Genomic DNA, 13,381 nt, shown 5'->3' on the forward strand with positions numbered 1-13,381 from the left:
CAATGATAATGGGGAACAAGGGCAAGACGGTTAATTAAAACCCACAGAAAATTCCTCCAAAACTCATTTTTGCCCTTACCATTTTACCAACGTGATACACACTGGTTTGGAAAAAATGTCCTTTCCACCTACATTGTGGATGTGTTGGCCACGAGACAGTTAGTAGGAGCAAAAAGATCAGAAGTGAATAATAAACCACCAACCAAAATCATCGGGCCTCCAGTAATGGAAAGCTTTTGGGGCATCCTTCCAGGGGAGGTTATGAGCCTCTGAACTTTCCACCCTGAGGGCTCCATAAAGATTCGAATTTGTGTGTGTGACATTTGGAACTTAAGACATGGAACAATAATCTTTCAGTATGGCCTGGGTGCTCAAAACAATAGATAGATTCCAAGTGAAAGAGAAAGAAAGAAAGGAAACAGTCAAGTTCCCCACACATATACTTGATTAGGCAGGCCAAATATTCTCTTGCAAACATTAATTCAACAAGAAATGATAAGGCAATAAAATACATACGCAGTGTAACCCTGCTTTGCCAAAGCAGCATATGCGTTTGGGCTGATTCTCTGCACCCATGACTAGTGTACACAAATATTGTGTTAAACCTCTCCTCCTAATAGCCTCATTTCTCACATGCTCTTCAGAGGGAAAAATGTGATGCTAATTTAAGATGACTTATCCTGCTAAGCACATAAATAAAAAATAGTTCAGAATCCAGAACATGACAGAACTCCCCTTTCACGTCTAATTAAGTACTTTTAATTGGCAATTCAATTGGCAGACTGTATATTTTGTGCCAGAGAGTGGAAAGCAGAAGAGACCCCTAGCAAGATACAAAAGAGATGTGGGCCGTGGACAATTGCTCTACCGTATGTGATGCAGAGAAGTTATGTTAGGCATGGGGGGAAAAAAGGCAGCTATCTGTACATCTGGGAAGGAATTAGCAGCGAACAGGGCAAATGCTAGAGGATCTGATCATGATTATAAAATGTCATTTAGGAAGATATTTACATTGTTAATTAAGCAATGAAGCTGATAACTGCTGCTCTGTAAATTGTGCTAATTACCCCTGTGCCTTGGAAGGTTCTCTAATCAGCCAGATCAATAGGTTCCTGGTTTATGCTAATAATACAGCATCATCCTCCTTCTGAAGTGCTTTGCTTACAGCCTGCTGAACTCGGTACAGCTCCCGCCCACTGTCCTGTGCTAGAGGCAGCCAGTATTCATCTGTCTGCCCACATCACAGCAGTGAGGCTGATGCCCGCTCACCCCCAAGGCTCACAGCGAGAAAACAAGAATCCTACCATGCACTGCGTCCCCATCCATTGTTCAGGGGAGTACCCTGAGCCTTTGTGTTTCATGAGATTTGTACATGGTCACAGCCCCATTTTCTTCCAACAGTTAGAAAGAGCCCATAGTCCGGGGGGATAAGGGCCACGAAGGAAGACCTAGATTCGAGGGTCCACTCTGCCATTGACTTGATGGCATGACCTTGAAGCGGGACATGCCAGTCGTTTTGATGAGCATGTGTGTAGGCCAGGAGGATCAATTCGGTTCAGCTACTGGGTGGACTTCCAGAGGTTTTTGTCTGCTTTTGTTTTATGCTGAATTGAGTGGTTGTCAGTACGGACAGATTGGGCTTTTGAACCAGAAGAACCAACCTCTGTTGTCAGTTTCTCGAAGGCACCAGCATGACTCTAGGCGATACTGAAATATGTAACACAGGCCAAGACAGTGTCATGCCAAGTGTTCTCATGGGTTCGCCGGGCTCTTGGTCATCCAAAGGAATGGGGAGTGTGTGCATGAAGGAGACATAGAGACAACTGATGAACCTCATTGTAATTTACAGTTTCTCTTTCCTCCACCAAACCTCAAACAAACAAATAAAAAAATCACCAGCTGGTAGCCAAATGTCCTGGGCTGAAGATTAACTTATTTGCTTTCTCTCTCATTTCTTGGTAGGTGGCCAAATGAACAGTCAAAATCCCACTTGGAGGGGAGCAGGGTAGAAAACAGAATTAGCCAAGGGCTCGGGGAACTCATAGATTGATAGCCAGCCCCCAGGTAACTGTGAGGGGATGACCCAGGAGCCACGGCCAAGAGCGGGCTTGGCGGGGAAAAGCCAATGTGAGAGGGGTGCAGGAGCACAATTAGGGTTCGAAACAGCTGGGATCCATTTCTTCACTTGAGATATAAAACTCCTTCCGTGCACCTCCGCGTGGGGCTCCAGAGCTTTCATCGCCGGCCACCCAGCCCCCGCGGGCAGAGCCTCGGAGTTCAAGGCCAGCTCCTGGGCTGGGCTTTGGGATGGAGCCAATTTGTTGAGTTGTTTCAGTGCTTTGATGTGTAAACTAATCATCCGTCATTGTGCTCTAATTAAACCTAAGTGGTGCAATGGATTTGCTGTCACAGAGGCCAGGGCCCTTCCTGGATTGGGGGAGGGAAGGGCAGCATCTGCTGAAAAGCAACCCAGCCCCAGGAGAGCCAGAGCAAGGAAATGCCAGATATGAATATGAAAGAGCTGGAAACCCTGTCCTGGTCCGGGAGGGCCGGAGAAAATGTAACAAACCAGAAATCTACGTGTTTCTGATTTCCCGGGTGATGTTGCCCTCGGTATGAGCGTCTAGACATAACAAGCTCAGGTCAAGTGGGTAATCACAAGGTGACCTTACTGTTTGCCATGGTAACAGACCTCGCAGGGGCCAGCCGGCCCTGGCATTGTCAAAATGCAACCCAGTTTCATAAGGCAAATGAGCAATTTCCACCTCTACTCCTAAACAATATGACCGCCATGTAGAGGGAGGGCAGCTCCAGGACTCCTTAGAAAATGCTGATCTTTGGGACTATTTTCCTTTTCCCTCCAAATTTTGGCAGCCTAACTCAAAAACTATGCTTCTAATATTATGAAAGGGAGAGTGGACCCTCCTTAGGAAGGAGAGCCAGGGGGCAGGGAAGAAGATGGTGGTGGTACAGCTGACACTATGAGACGGGTCCTGGGAGGTCGGCCACCTAGACTCCGATCTGACTCTTCCTTGGCTCAAGTGCATTGCCAGAGAGGGCGGGCAAGAGGAGGTTTGGGTCCCTATCTGCTCCACCATTTTGTGAGTTCTCAACGTGGATAATGCTGATTTATTCATGCCCTTGGCCCAACGCAACTGACAAATAATCCCACTCCACAGGGTAATGGCGTCACGAAGAAGCTCGACCCTTCGTCTACCATGTATCCATTCAGCACTACTGATTGAACATCTCAGTACAAGTCATGCTATAAGCTTGAGGCTGTGCGAGATGCAAAGGAAAGAACTCAGGCTCTCAGAGGACAGATAAGATGACCACACATGACTGGACAATTGCAAGTAATTCCATAGTCAACGTACCTTGGAAAGAAAGAAATAGGTCAAGCATAGCCTATGGAACTGTATGGACACCTAGGACAGGGCAGCGTAGAAGAAGAAAGTTGTGGCAGCCGCTGCCCCCATCCCTGCCCTCCCCATGCCTCATAGTCTGCTCTCCCCTTCTCTGGTCATAGAAATGTAGTCTTCAATGGTTGCTCAGATACAAAACTACCTTTCCCAGACCACCTTATATAGCTAGCTCTGGCCCCACGACGAGGTCCCAAGAACGGGACCTGAATGGATGTGGTATGTTCTCTTTTCAGTTTGCACATTTAAAAAGATAGCAGCCTGTCTTCCCTTCCCTCTTCACCCCTTCCTGCGGGTGAGAACGCAGATGTGATTCAACCGTGCAAATGAAAGGCACGTACTGAGGGGGAGGGGGAGGTAGAAAGCGACTAGCTGGCAGGATCCCGGACAGCCTGCCTCCCAAAGGCTCTACAGCACTTTGGACCACTTCTACTCTTATTCATCCATGGAAGCAATACAATACACTATGTTATTGAAATCACTGATGTAGGGACACCTGGGCAGCTTACTCAGTTGACCATTTGCCTTGGGCTCAGGTCAGGATCCCAGGTCCTTGGATAGAGTCCTGCATTTGGCTCCTTGCTCAGCAGGAAGCCTGCTTCTCCCTCTGCCTGTCACTCCCCTTGCCTGTGCTTGCTTTCTCTCTCTCTCTGACAAATAAAATCTTTTTTGAAAAATCACTGATACAGGGGCACCTGGGCTGCTCAGTGGGTTAAGCATCTGCCTTTAGCTCAGGTCATGATCTCAGGGTCCTGGGATCGAGCCCCGCGTTGGGCTCTCTGCTCGGTGGGGAGCCTGCTTCTCCCCTTCTCTCTCTGCCTGCCTCTCTGCCTACTTGTGATCACTCTCTGTCAAATAAATAAATGAAATCCTTTTAAAAAAAGATCACTGATATATTAGCCTTTGCTGTCTCAGGTGTATCCTAACCAAAACAGAATGACACAAACCAAATAACAAAGAGGTGGTGCCTAGGAGAGGAAAACCATTATGAAAAACATTCAGTTAGTCCAAAAGTATATATATTTTTAATCAAGTACCCATTATGTGCCAGGCACTGTCTTGTCCCTGGGGATTCACGCGTGGATGAAGCCAAGTTTGACCTCAAGAAAGAAACACCCAAAACAATCATTTAATGTGGCAGTAACAGTGATAGAAATAATCACGGGGTGTCACGAGGGAGTGGGAAGTGGACACCTGTTTCGGCCTAAAGGAGAGACACATTTCTTTAACCTGGGCCTGGAAATACCAGGTTGGATTTTAGTGGTGCAAAGAGCACAGGAAGCCCTGCTGGCAAGAGGCTGCCTCCTTGACTGGCCTGTGTTGGTCCCCTGGCGGGAATGGATGCCTGGGGAGTTCTCCCCTCTCTCTTTCTCTCTCCAGGTCCTAACCATTCTCGCATGCATGGTTTCAAGTCCGACCTTCTCTGGAATACTGCTGAACCTCCCTCACCCCGAAGCTGAAGGAGTATATCCAACAAGACTGCACCACTAGCCTGATGGACTTCTCTCCCCATTGAGATGAAACTCCTCCAGCGCTGGAACGATGTTTTCTGAAATTCTGCGCATTGCACTCAGCACATCGCCCAGAGCCTGGAACTGGGAGCCCAGAGCAATGAAAAAAGAACTTGGACTTTGGACTGAGGCTGACCTGGGTTTAAGTCCCAACTGGCTGTGTGTGACCTTGAGCAAATTACTTATCCTTCCAGGCCTCACCTTCCTCATACATGAATATAGGAATAGCAGAACCTATCTGGAAGAACTGTTGTAGCTCCTAAATAAGATAGTGATTGTAAAAGTACCTAGCAGAGCGCCCAGCACAAAGATAATTTCTTCTCTTTTGTAAAATAATTATTTGTTGGGGCACTTGGCTGGCTCAGTCAGTAGAGCCGTGCAACTCTTGACGTTGGGGTGGTGAGCTCAAGCCCCACGTTGGGCATGGAGGTTACTTAAAAATAAACAAACAAGGGGCTCCTGGGTGGCTCAGTGGGTTGGGGCCTCTGCCTTTGGCTCAGGTCATGATCCTAGGGTCCAGGGATCGAATCCCACGTCAGGCTCTCTGCTCAGCAGGGAACCTGCTTCCCCCTCTCTCTCTGCCTGCCTCTCTGCCTACTTGTGATCTCTCTCTGTCAAATAAATAAATAAGATCTTTAAAAAAAAATAAACAAACAAGTAAATGTCCAAAAAACCCCTTTTACTTTGCACGTTATATTAATTAGAAACTGCACTATAGGGATACCTGAGTGGCTCAGTCCGTTAAGCGTCTGCCTTCAGCTCAGGTCATGATCCCAGCATCCTGGGACGGAGCCCCACGTAGGGCTCCCTGCTCCGTGGAGAGTCTGTTTCTCCCTCTGCCTCTGCCTCTGCCTGCTGCTCCTCCTGCTTGTGCTCACTCTCCCCCTTCCCCCCGCCCACAAATAAATAAAACCTTAAAAAAAAACCCACTGCAACGTACAAGCACTCTGCTTATTCACATTGACAACAGTCTGGGGAGTTTGGGAGATTCCCATCTATACAGCCTAGATTCAACTGGTTTAAGTGTTATCGTTGTTGCTGGTGCTAATCTGGAGAGATGTATGTTGAATGTGTGAGAGGCAGAGAAGGGGAGTTTGCTGGTCAGTCCTGGACCTTGTTTATAAAGTCGGTTATTTATTAAGCCTTTAACACTTGCCAGATTGGACCTACAAAGCAAAGATTGTTGTCAGCAACCCAAGCTGGGAAAACAGATCATTCATGCTCTGTGTGCCTCCTGGAGGCATTTCTCTTGCAGAAAAAGGAGATAAGGCACAGTATTTGCAATTGCCTGGCCTTGAGTTTTTTTGATCCTTCCCCAACACAGTCTCCTACCCACCCCCCCAAAAGCCTATCTGTGCCCTGGACTTCCCTGTGTCAATAAATGGTACCAGCATCCCCCGGTTCCCAAAGCCAGGTACCCAGAAGTTGTCCTTGCTTCTCCTTTCCCTCGTTCCAGATAGGTCCTTCAAGAAATCCTGTTAATTCTATCCCCACCTATCTCTTAAATCCATCCTCTTCTTTCCATCCCTCCATCAACCTGGTCCAAGCCCCTGTTGTCCATAGCTTGTTAGAAATGCAGAGTCTCAGGCCCTGAACTAAACCTAGGGAATCTGAATCTGCATCTTAATAAGAATAAGGTGATTCGTTTGCACATTAAAGTTCAAGAAGCACCCCAAATCCTGCAGGAAACTAACTGGTCTCCCCCTCTTCCTGGCTGCCTCTAATCCATTGTTTGGGATCAGATCTGCCAATCCCCACACTGCTCTGCATAATTATTTGACTCCACCCCTCCACGTGGCACCAGATTGAGATGTCTTACGGATTCTTTTTTTCTGCAAGACAAGGACAAGATTTCCAGCTTTCTCCCTGGGTTGCTGAGGGAAGGCATTTTAGCTGTTTCATTAGGGGATGGGGGACCTCTTTGAGGGTCCTAACTTTATGAAGGGTTTCAGTTCTAAGCCCTCTTTACAAGTAGGTCCGACCCAGTCCCTTGTCCCAGCACAAGCACAAAAACTCCAGCTCATACCCATTAGGGTTTGTATTCTGGAACTTTCCTCCAAGCCCATTCCCACCTCCAACCAGCCAGAATCCACTTGGAATGATCCTGCTGTGTCTTTAACTCCCCTCTAACCCTCTGGCCCAAGATTATTCGGATTTCTTTCAATCAAACTCAAATACACAGTTCAGTTTAGTTTTGTTTAGCTTTGTTTTTTAAATGAAGGCATTCCTATGTGTTTGTGCGGGGAAGGGATCTCTAATGGCCCAATTTCCCCCGTTACCAACCAGAGTCACCTTTTTAAAACTGAGATCAGATCCCGTTCAAAACAGATCAGTGGTTTCTCTTCACGTTTAGGAAAAATCCAAAATCCTGAGTAGGCAGTAACCCTACCCACTCAGCTCTTCAGCCATTTATGCCCACACAGCCATCCTTTCTGTATCCCCCATGCCAAGGGCTTTCTGGCCTCTGGGCCTTTGCACTGCCTCTGGTCTCTGCCTAGAAAGATGTGGCCCCACCTCACACTGCCGGTTCCTTCTGCCCTTCAGGTTCTAGCTCAGATGTCCCCTCCTAAGAGAAGGCTGTTCACCCCTTCTGCCCAACATGTTCAAGCTCAAGTGTCCTCCCAAGTCACTCTGAGGTAACTGTTCATCAAAACCTATAATCACCTTGTATGTTTGCACGTTTGCTTTATGTTGTCCTCTCTGGAATGTAATTCCACGAGGTCTCAACGGATGTAACGCCTCACAGGTGCTCATATTCGAGAAACGAAGCTGTGGAAAGAGCTGCGGTCTATAGTTGTGTCACCCACTACAACGGCCACTAACCACACGGGGCTTCCGAACATTCAAAATGTGGTTAGTCCAGACTGAGTTGTGTGCTCAATGCAAAATACACACTGGATTTCGAGGACTTAAGATGAAAAAAAGAATGTAAAAGGCGCCTAGTGGCTCAGTTGGTTAAGCATCTGCCTTCGGCTCGGGTCATGATCCTGGGTCCCACATCGGGCTCCCTGCTCAGTTGAGAGCCTGCTTCTCCCTCTCCCTCTGCCTGCTGCTCACTCCGCCTGCTTGTGCTCTCTCTCTGTGTCAAACAAATAAATAAAATCTAAAAAAAAAAAAGAATGTAAAATACCTCAATAATAAATTCTCATATTTTTACATGTTGAAATGATAATATTGGGGATCATTGTGTCAAATAAAACGTATTTTTAAAATTAACTTCACCTTCTTAAAAATAGAGGATTTTAAATGATGCTTGTGATATATTTCTATCGGACACTGCTGTCCTAAGAGTGAATGAAGTCCATGGAACCCAAGGCGATGGCAGGCATCAGTTGAACTCACACCATTCCTGTTTGTTGGAGTAGTCTCCTTCATGCCTTTGGGAGGCCCGGTGATTTGGGAAGCCATTCGTTTCCGACATCTAAGCTCATTCCTGACTGTGTTGAGGGATGGGCCACCTCGGTGGGGGGAAAAACAAACAGCCCCATCAGGCTTTGTTCTTAATACTACTCCTAAGTGCTGACCACACCCCTGCTGGGTCCAACCTCCAGGGGAAACAGTGGGGAACTGATTGACAGCCATTAAGAAAATGGAATCGAACATCTCAGATCAGACATCGGGGCAGAATCTTTATCAAGCAAGCCCTTGTCGGCTCTCCAGCTAAGAGGAAGGCTTGCTTGCCTTAAGCAACTTCCTATTTGGGATTATGTGATAGTCTCCTCTCCTATTTAATATTCCAGAATTAGAATTGTAAAAGGACGCTATTGTGTAACTGCTTGCCATTCATTAGGAGTGTAGGCAAGTTAGTTAACCTCCGTGTCCCTTGGTTTTCTCACATGTAGGGTAGTGATAATAATTGCACCTACCTCAGAGACGGTAAAGACAACGGGGAAAGCCAAGCAGTGCCCTTAGAACACTGTTCAGTACACACTAAGTGTTTGATAGAGATCAACTGCTGTCATCATGATTGCTATTCATGTTTCATATGAAAACTTACATAGGGGGCCTGGGTGGTTCAGTTAAGTGTCTGACTCTTTGTTTTGGCTCAGGTCATGATCTCAGGGTCCTGAGATCGAGCCCTGCGTTTGGCTCGGCGCTCTGGGCAGCATCTGCTTGTCCCTCTCCCTCTCTCTTTCTCTGTCTTGAATAAATAAATAAACAAAATCTTTTAAAAAAAAAATCTTAAACTAAAGCTGAGAGATGTGCTTCTTATCACCCCCACAAGCCCGAGAGCCTTTTCTGGAGACTGGTGATGAATCCATCCAGAAACATTTTACGAAGAGGGATTCAAATGAGGACTTTTCTGCTACTATAATGGTCATAAACCATTTTGGCTATCATGCATGCATACCCTTTTTCATAGCCCCCCCCCCGTTTTCTTTTGGGAAATAAAGCTCCCCTTGTTTTCTGTGGGTGGTAATTCCTAGCACCCCTCCCGATGTAAGCGCACGCCTCTCTCTGTGCCCAGGGACCGACTGCGGCAAGCACGTGATCTAAGCTGCTCCCTGGACCAATGTCCTTCTGGGCACTTTGCCTAAAGGAGAAGGGGCCAGTTCCAGGTTAGTCTCTGCAGTGGCAGTGGCCTCACCAGGCTGTCCCTGACATGAGACCATTGCTAGGGCTCTCGTGCTCCAGCTCTAGGGTCTTTTTCCTCTGAACCGGCCGCCTCCATGCTACTCTTCTCATCCTTTCCTTTCTGGGTAACATGATGAAAGTCAGCTTCTGTTGCGACCCAAAACGCCACTGATTAAACCCTTCTTCCTCCCTTTTCTCTCTCCCTATTCCCCACCCCACCCTTTCCTTCGGATGCCACCAGAATAGAGAGCAGAGCAGATGGTCAGAGGAATTGTACTTCTGCCGGTTCTTCCGTCAGATTTTGAGGGTGAGGGAGTGGTCTGTGCTCCATCAACAGCCCGAAATCATAGGTCTTCTCGCCTGCAGCTGAAATGTTATGACCGGAGCGACTGCATCCAACATGGGAAGTCAGCTTTGTAGTGAGAGAGACAGGGTTCAGGTCTCAGCTGCCCCTTCTTGGTTACATGACCCTGTGCAATTATTTTATTTCTCGGATGGTCTGTTTCCTTACACGTCTACCCACACACACTCACATCCACACACCCATGATGGTGAGGGTTGGTAAGGCTGGAAACTAGGGCAGGAGTTAATGTTGGATGCCAAGGCAGAATCACTTCAAGACTTCAACTGATTGGATGAGGCCCACCCACGTAATTGAGTGTAATGTCCTTCACTTAACTGATTGTAGCCACTAACCACACCATCAAAGCTCTCATAACACCTAGATCAGCGTTTGAGTAATACTAGAGCCTAACCAAGTTGATACATAAGAACCATCATAGGACTCATAAGACAATTTTGTATCCTTAAGGGTGAAATAAGAAATGCATATAAAGGGACACCTGCATGGCTCAGTTGTTATGCGTTGGCATTCAGCTCAGGTCATGATCCCAGGGTCCTGGGATTGAGTCCCACTGGGGCTCCCTGCTCGGCGGGGAGTCTGCTTCTCCCTCTCCCACTCCCTCCTGCTTGTGTTCCCTCTCTCCCTGTGTCTCTCTCTGTCAAATAAATATATAAAATCTAAAAAAAAAAAAAGAAAGAAAGAAAGAAAAGAAATGCATATAAAGTACTTAGCACAGTACCTAACATTTAGTAGATACTTAATTAGATGGTAGACACTATCACAGGCAGGAAAGAATAATGTCATTTATGCGACGTCTTGTACTCTGGACTGTTCTAAACAATACAAATATAACACAATACAATATAATTAATTTTTTTTAGTTTTTTTTTAAGGTTTTATTTATTTATTTATTTGACAGAAAGAGACAGTGAGAGAGGGAGCACAAGCAGGGGGAGTAGGATAGGGAGAAGTAGGCTTTTTCCTGAGCAGGGAGCACGATGTGGGACTCAATTCCAGGACCCCGGGATCATGACCTAAGCTGAAGGCAGACAGCTTAACGACTGAGCCACCCTGGCACCCCCAAATATTAATTCTTCATTTACTCTCCAGCAACCCTAGGGCTTAAGTGATACTCTTTAAATGACGAATTGGAGGTCCAGGGAGGCGAGGTAAGTTGCCTGAAGCCAAATAGCTGGTACAGTAAGCCGGGATGCATGGAACTGCCCCTCTGAATCAGCTCCCCCCCCCATCCCCGCTGAGCCATTTCCCCAGGATGTTACAACCCAACTCAAAATCCTCACCTACAGTGTGCCTTGCCTTGTCGTTTTAAGTAAAGCCTCACCCAATCCCACAAACATGGCCAGATTTAGATGCCAATATGTTTTACAATAATATTTTAGGGTAGAGTATCCTACCCAGTGACCCTCCCCGCTTCGCTCTCACCCCCTACCCACGATGATAAAAAGCCAACACCCTTCCATCTATGAAAACTTGGCAGCAGTCCCCGCACACATGACGAAGGGCTCCTTCTGCCCACTCCCACCAGGAGCCACACACAACAAATGAACTTTCCAAACAAAGAAATGTCAAGGCAGAAATAAAATCACTGGTTAATTGTGATTTTTCTGGAATGGATGATTATATAATATCCTGATCAAAAAGCTGGAACCACACTTGTATTCAGATAAAGGCTTGTTAGAAAAAAGATGGCCATAAAAGAAGGCTCGATACTGTGGTACTTCTCCCAAGGCCAGTCTCCACTGATATGGGCAGGTGTCCAGCAAGTGTCAAGGTGTCAAATTTTGGTCAAGTCCAGGACTCTAGGACTCCAGGAATGTCCCCTTGTGTCTACAGGTTCTTTCAGGGGACCCCAAATTCTACTTCCACTGCAGCCATTAAGGGCCTTCAAGCCGCCCCACTACCTATTTGCTGGAAACTTCTCTCACAGTAGGTGTTTCTTTGTGTTTCGAGAATGTGCTGAGAATTTATTATTTTTTTAAAGATTTTATTTATTTATTTGACAGAGATCACAAGTAGGCAGAGAGGCAGGCAGAAAAAGAGAGAGGAGGAAGCAGGGTCCCCGCTGAGCAGAGAGCCCAATGCAGGGCTCAATCCCAGGACCCCGGGATCATGACCCGAGCCGAAGGCAGAGGCTTTAACCCACTGAGCCACCCAGGCGCCCCCGTGCTGGGAATTTACAAATTAATTTATATTAATATTAATCTAGGGTGCTTGAGTGGCTCAGTCGGTTAAGTGGTTGCCTTTGGCTCAGGTTATGATCCTGGGGTCCTGGGGTTGAGCTCCATGTTGGGCTCCCTGCTCAGCGGGGAGCCTGCTTCTCCCTCTCCCTGCTGCTCTGCCCACGTGTGCTCTCTCTCCATCTCTCTGTCAAATAAATAAAATCTTTAAAAAAAATATTAATTTGTGCTGCTAGTCTGTAAGATTGAATGCCATGGTGAAGATGTTTAAAATCAAGGGCCAAGGAATTCTCTTTTTTTCAAGATTTTTTTTTTTGAAATTTGAGAAAGAGCAAGAGAGACACTTGGAAAAGTGAAAAGGAAAGGGAGAAGCAGACTGGCCGCTGAGCAAGGAGCTTGATGCGGGGCTTCCTCCCAGGACCCTGAGATCACGACCTGAGCCGAAGGCGACACCCAAATGACTGACCCACCCAGGCTCCCCAATGACCAAGAAATTCTTAAATGTGACTGCTTTTATTGGGGCAGAAGACAATTCCATATGGCAGGTGTGGGGTAGTCAATACATAAGCAGACATTCCTAGGTGTTACTTTCCTCTCGGCATAAGAAAGATCTCACACAGAGCCTGGGCCATGCCTGGGTGCAACCATGAAATACAGACAGCTCATCTTTGTCCAACCTCAATTCTTTCTTAAAGGCATTTTTTTAAAAGATTTTATTTATTTATTTGACACAGAGAGAGAGAGATCACAAGCAGACAGGCAGGGGGGCGGGAAGCAGGCTCCCTGCTGAGCAAAGAGCCGATGCGGGGCTGGAACCCAGGACCCTGGGATCATGACCTGAGCTGAAGGCAGAGACTTAACCCTCTGAGCCACCGAGGTGCCCCAGCCTCACATTTTGCAATCTCTCCTTGTTCCTCCCTGACGTCAGGCTTTGTCTCTTTTCCCCAGAACCTAGACTTGGGAGCCCCAGATCTCAACACTGGGGTTTCTGGTTGGGCAAAGAGCTCCCCTAGGTGACAATTCCAGAAGTTACTCTCTGCTTCCAGACCAAGCAGTGGAGATTTGGATTCCAGGCTGACAGGATCCTGAGATCCCGAGAATTAATTTGGTGGAGCTTGAATGATACCGGTTACGCCCTGGGGTTTGGTTTCTCTTGTGTCTGTATCTGTCAATGTCAATGTCAAATTAGGGAGAGAAATGAAATAGGACAAGCCAAGGGCAGCCTTTCTGGGAGTTATGCCAGGCTGGCAAGATAAGGCAGTGTGCTGGCAGGAGGTCACGACCAGGTCAGATGACAGAGAAAGAGGTGTGTGCAGGGAGAGAGATGGCGCT

The sequence above is a fragment of the Meles meles genome, chromosome 18 (genome assembly GCF_922984935.1).
Source record: "Meles meles chromosome 18, mMelMel3.1 paternal haplotype, whole genome shotgun sequence".
Classification (NCBI taxonomy): domain Eukaryota; kingdom Metazoa; phylum Chordata; class Mammalia; order Carnivora; family Mustelidae; genus Meles; species Meles meles.